We start from the raw sequence: 6,159 nt of genomic DNA, 5'->3' as shown, positions 1-6,159 counted from the left end.
AAGCCCCATACTGGGTGTAGAGATTACTTAAAAGATAAAAAATCTTAAAAACATATATTTAAAAAAAAGAAATAACAGCAGCTATGGATAAAGCTTTCACTACAAATATAGTCAAATGAACATATATGAATGTAAAGTAAAAAAATAACGATATAAATATATATGAAAATGGTTACAAATTATGCTTCTTCCATACAATGAAATGATGTCTTATGACAAAACTCGTTGACAGGTTTGGAGATCTGACTTCACAGGGAACCTGTGTCCCCAAATCAGGCCAAACCTGGGAGAGCCCTAGATAGGGCCCAAATTTTTCCTTGCCCAATAAACAAAAGAAGAAATATCTACATGGTGAATCTGGGCCAAGTTCTAGTATAAATCAAGAAGCATAATTTCCCTTATCCCTGGTGGGACATAGTTGTGGTGAAAGACCTTGGACCGTAACAGGTCTTGAAAACTCCAGAACATCACAGGCAACCTGCCCAAGTTTCCTGAGGGAGAAGCCAGACCGGGAGAGACTTTGTCGTCATGATTCCTACAAGGACCAACAATTGAGAACCTGGCAGGTAGGAGTTTAATTCTATGCAAGCTCCCTGGAACTTTTAGATGCAATCCTAGGGCAGGGAAAAATCATGAATTGACTGAGATTAGTTTCTGCTGCCAGTAGAATGAGAAATAAAAATTAAGGTGAATTATGGAAAATAAATTGCATTTCTTGCATATCTGAGATTTCTACACACAATACATGAACAGACAAAGACTGGAAGTAGATATTCTATAACAGTGATAGTAGCTATCACTCTAGGTGTTATCATTATGAGTGATGTTGACTTTATTGTTTGGAATTTTCATTTGTTAAAATAATGGAATATGTGTGGGTCTCAAATGTGGAAGAAATAATATAATTCTTTATTTTCTCATATACTCTAATAGAAGCATCAGCCCTATCTAGCACGGGCTTTACCTCAAATAGTCTGGAGCAACCCCCATGTTGAATGAAGCTTCTGAGCCTTATGCTACATAAATGTGTATATGTGTGTGTGTGTAGAGGAGGGCCCCCCATCATCATGCAGTTTTCTGTCCACGCTGTTTCCATGTGTGTCATCCATTGTCACCCACCCCATAGTTACTAGAATTAAAAAAAAACACACAAAAAACTTCTTTTTCCCAAAAAATTAAAGTTTATTTATTTTGAGAGAGAGACAGAAAGCATGAGCGGGTGACAGGCAGAGACAGAGGGAGAGAGAGAATCCCAAGCAGGCTCTGCACTGTCAGTGTGGAGCCGAATGTAGGGCTTGAACTCACAAAATGTGAGATCATGACCTGAGTCGAAACCAAGAGCTGGATGCTTAACTAACTGAGCCACGCAGGCACCCCTTCTTATAACCCTTTTTATTTCTGTAAGGACAGCAATGATGTCCCTTTTTTCATTACTAATTTTGGTAGTTTAAGTCTTTCTTTCTTTCTTTCTTTCTTTCTTTCTTTCTTTCTTTCTTTCTTTTCTTCTTCCTTCCTTCCTTTTTTTTGTCAGTCTTGATAAAGGTTAGTCAATGTATTGATCTTTTCAAAAAAGTAACTATTGATTTGTTGATTTTCACAATTATTCTTCTACATTCTATTTCATTCATTTCTGTGCTAATCTTTATTATTTTCTTCCTTGTATTTGTTTTGGGTATAGTTTTTTCTTCTTTTTCCAGTTTCTTAAGGTGAAAACTTAGGTCATTGATTTGAAGTCTTTCTTTTGTTTCAAATATAGGTGTTTACAGCTATAAATTTCTCTTTAAGCACTGTTTTGACTATATGCCATAAGTTCGATGTTAACTTAAATCAAGTTACTTTTAACACTAACTCAGTTTCAATAAAATTGAGAGAAACTGGCTCAAATATATCTGTATTCCTTTTCCCTTCCTTTGTGCTATAATTGGCATATAAATTACATCTTTATGCATTATAAATCCAGCAACACAATTTTGTAAATATTGTTTATGGAGTTGTTTTTTGAATCAGATAGAAGAAAAGAGTTACAAAAAATACACTTATACTGCCTCTTATATTTACCTATACAATTACACTTACTCACGCTCTTTATTTCTTCATGTGGATTCAAATAAATGTTGAGTGCCTTTCCACTTCAGCCTGTATGGCATCCTTTATTATTTCTTGCAGGGCAGGAAGTTGTCTACTAGCAACAAATTTTCGGTTTTTGTTTGTCTGAAGATATGTTAATTTCACCTTCATTTTTGATGCATAGTGTTGCTGGATATAAGACTGCATTGACAATCTTTTTCTATCAGCACATAAATATATTTTCCAAGGGCTTTCTGGTTTCTATAGTTTCTGATGAGAAGACAGCCCTTAATCGCATTGAGGATCCGTCGTACATTATGAGTCATTTTTCTCTGGCTCTTTTTGAGATTCTCACGTTTGTCTTTGTCTTTCAACAATTTGACCAGGTATCTATGTATAGAGCTCCTTGAATTTACCAAGTCTGAATTTACTGAGCTTTATTGATGTGAAGGTTGGCTTTTAAATCAAACTTTGGAAATTTTCAGCGATTATTTCTTCAAATATTCTTTTTGCCCCCTTTCTCTTTCTTCTCTTTCTGAGATTCTTATTATGCATTGTAGTACATTTCTTGCTGTATCACAGGTCTCTGAAGTTCTGTTAACTTTTCTGCCTTCTATTTTTTCTCTGTCCCTCAGACTGTACAATATCAATAGACATATCTTCAGGTTCACTGATTTTTCTTCCAGTTCAAATTTGCTGTAGAAACCCTCTAATGAATTTTTGATTTTATTTGTTGTATTTTTAAACTCCAGGGTTTCTATTTGGTTCTTTTGATAATTTATTTGTATTGTTAGTCTCTATGTACTGACACATAGTTGTCATACATTACATTAATTCTTTAGATTTTGTTTCCTTTAGTTCTTTGAACATACTTACTGTAACTGATTTAAAGTCTTTGTCTAGTAAGGCCAACATCTAGGCCCTCTTAGGGGCAGTCCTGTTGACTGCTTTATTTTCTATGTACAGCCACACCTTCCTGTTTCTTTTCCTGTTTTATAATTTTTTATCAACACCTGCACATTTTATATACTATAATCTGGTAACTCTGGAAATAAGCTATCCCCCCCACTCCCAGCAGAATTTCATGTTGTTACAAAGTGTTTTTTGTTGTACTTGTCATTGTTGTTTTTTCTACTTGTTTGTTTAATGACTTTCCTGGACTAATTCTGTATTCCTTGTGGGGCACAGCCACTGAAATCTCTGCTCAATTAGTTTAGTGCTCAGGTGATGTTGGTCAGAGACTTTCTCAGCCAATTGGCTTGAAACAATTGGTTTGAACCAACAGATTTTCCACCCTTTCATGAGGGACTCTGTGTGTGTGTGTGTGTGTGTGTGTGTGTGTGTGTGTGTGTTGGGAACACCTCCACCAATCTGCCTTAGCCTTGTTCTTCTGCTTATGCAAAGCCTCAAGAACCACAGGCTAGAGACTACCATTCTCTCAGATGTTTGGTAGACATGCTCACAGCCCTACCCCTGTGTGTGGCCTTCAACATCCCCAAGGGCATGACAAAGTGTTTCAAAGCCCCTTTGGACATCTCATTCCCCAGAACGGTCTTTTCACTTTTTTGCCACCTCTTGTCTGCCCCAACTATGAAGTATCACAGCTTCAAGTAGAGGTGATATTAGACAATTACTGATGGTTATTTTTGAAAATTGCTCTTGGGGTTCTGTGTCAGGTAAAATAATGGCAACACCCTGTGAACAGGGCTTTTCCAGGAAGCTGAGAGACAAGTCAAAAAAGGAGAAAACTATGAGAATAGGGCTTTATGAGGGGCTTCAAATCCAGTGTGCTTCCCCTGGGGTCTATAAGGCAGCTCGTTTTTGAGGTTATTGTGGAGTTGGGGAGATGAAAGAACAACACAGTTCAGCTTTTGAATTTAAAGTCTGACCGTGTATACCCTGACACACACACACACACACACACACACACACCCCGTTTATGTTTCCAACATTGACATCAGAAAAATACAAAGACAGATAGTGACTTAAATATCCCTATCCATTTGTTAAGGCCTACCTCAAGTGACCCCTTTTGGTTTTCTCATCAATTCTGTCTTCCCTCTGCTAATTTAAATTCTCCTTCCTTTTGCTTGGTCATGCCCTTTTCATATCACTTTTCAACCTGTGTTACTCTTATTTGTATGTGTCTTCCCAGTATTTGCACATATTGTAGGAACGAAAAAGAAAGGAGCAAATGGACACAATCACCTCCAAAAAGTGATAACATTCAATAATAAGGCAAGAGGAAACCCTTCGGATTTTATTTATTTGTTTATTTCTTTATCTATTTATTTTGATGATAATGCTTTTACAGTTTTAAAAAGATAACAGCTCTGTCTCGATGAAGAAACCATATGGTAAGAAGACCGCTCAGTAGTAGAGGGTTGGTTATAAGCATTCCTGGAAATGAGGCCTAATTTAGGTATGCCTACTATGTAAAGACTCACTCCTAGCCAGTTGGACAAAGGGAGAAAAGAAAAGGAGGTAAAGAAGTGTGGACAGGGAAAAACGAAAAACCTGAAGCGTGATTAAGTAGATCTATAGGTGGTACATTGGTGGTCCTCCCTGTTACTCATCGGCAGAACAGGCCTTGACAGTGTGTGCATCCTAAAGGAGGCATCATTCTGCAGTCAAGGGCACCCATATGGGTTATAGACTCAGCTCCTGGGAAGAAACAAAGGCCCTCTGTAAGGCCAGTCTTAGAACTCCGAGCCTATTTCGGTAACAAAGAATTTCACCTAAAATTACAAAAGATGACTTAATATGGAAGTGTGTCTTTTATAGATGTGGTATATGTGGAAGCCAAGTTTAGTCTCTTTTGATATTTAAACTGAATAGAAGTTTCTCTTTGGAACCATGCCACACTTGGAGCTTTATCTCCATGCTGCAGTGAACTCTTATTTCACATTAGAGGTCTACTGGTTTGCAGCCCGATCGAATGGAAAGGAATAGATTCTGAGTCAGAATATAAAGGATGTAAGAACAATATAAAAAAATGGCCAAAGTGGGTTAAAAATTCTGTGCCGTTCTCTTCAAGTCTAAGTCTTTTAGTTTTGATTAAAAAGATCACAGAGAATGAATTACTTAGATCCCTTCCTAAGGGGCTTGCTAGCTTAGAGACCACACTGATAAAACCAGGAAGATTAACTACACTCCATTTCTGATATGTGGCCCAGATTCCCTTTGGGTGAATGATGGAGTCAGGCTTTGGTTACAAAGATCACTGATTAAGATTTTTCAGGTGTGGACAGGTAAGAATAAGCAAGAATAATGTACATGATGTATCTAATTGTGATCTTTCTTTATGTATGTAACTCTATGAAAATAATGATATAAATATGTATACTCATTTATATTAATTTATTGGAATAAAAGTGGGAAAACATTAAAAAATACTCACACCAAGGCAGAGTAAATTTTATAATCATCAAACTTTGATCAATACATTTAATAGAAATTTATTTTTCTCATCATGACTAAATAGAAAATAAACTTTCCAATCAGTTTGAGTTTCCATTTTTGCTCAGAACCTTTCAGGGCACCTGGGTGGCTTCTGACTGTTGATTTCAGCTCAGGTCATGATCATGGTTTGTGAGTTCAAGCCCCGAATTGGGCTCTGCCCTCATAGTGTGGAGCCTGCTTGGGATTCTGTCTCTGCCTTTCTCTCTGTCTCTGTCTCTGTCAAAAATAAATAAATTTAAAAATAAAAAAAAGTTTTCAATTCTGCTCAGTCATTACATACACTGGAAGACTTTAGAGCAATAGGATATAAACAGTTGTCACTTTGGGGGCACATGGGTGACTCAGTCAGTTAAGCATCTGACTTCAGCTCAGTTCATGATCTCACAGTTTGTGGGTTTGAGCCCCACATCGGGCTCCGTGCTGACGGCTCAGAGCCTGGAGCCTGCTTCAGATTCTGTGTCTCCCTCCCTCTCTGCCCCTCCCTTGCTCGGGCTCTGTCTCTCTGTCTCTCTCAAAAATGAATAAACTTAAAAAAAATTTTTTTAAATAAATAAAAAGAAAAAAAATTGTCATTTTGGTCCATTGTGCCTTCAAGTAACAAAGCCTATTTTATCTGCTAACTTTAATTAC

The sequence above is a fragment of the Prionailurus bengalensis genome, chromosome D3 (genome assembly GCF_016509475.1).
Source record: "Prionailurus bengalensis isolate Pbe53 chromosome D3, Fcat_Pben_1.1_paternal_pri, whole genome shotgun sequence".
NCBI classification, from domain to species: Eukaryota; Metazoa; Chordata; class Mammalia; order Carnivora; family Felidae; genus Prionailurus; species Prionailurus bengalensis.
The sequence above is the reverse complement of the archived record's forward strand: the minus strand, read 5'-3'. Positions refer to the sequence as shown.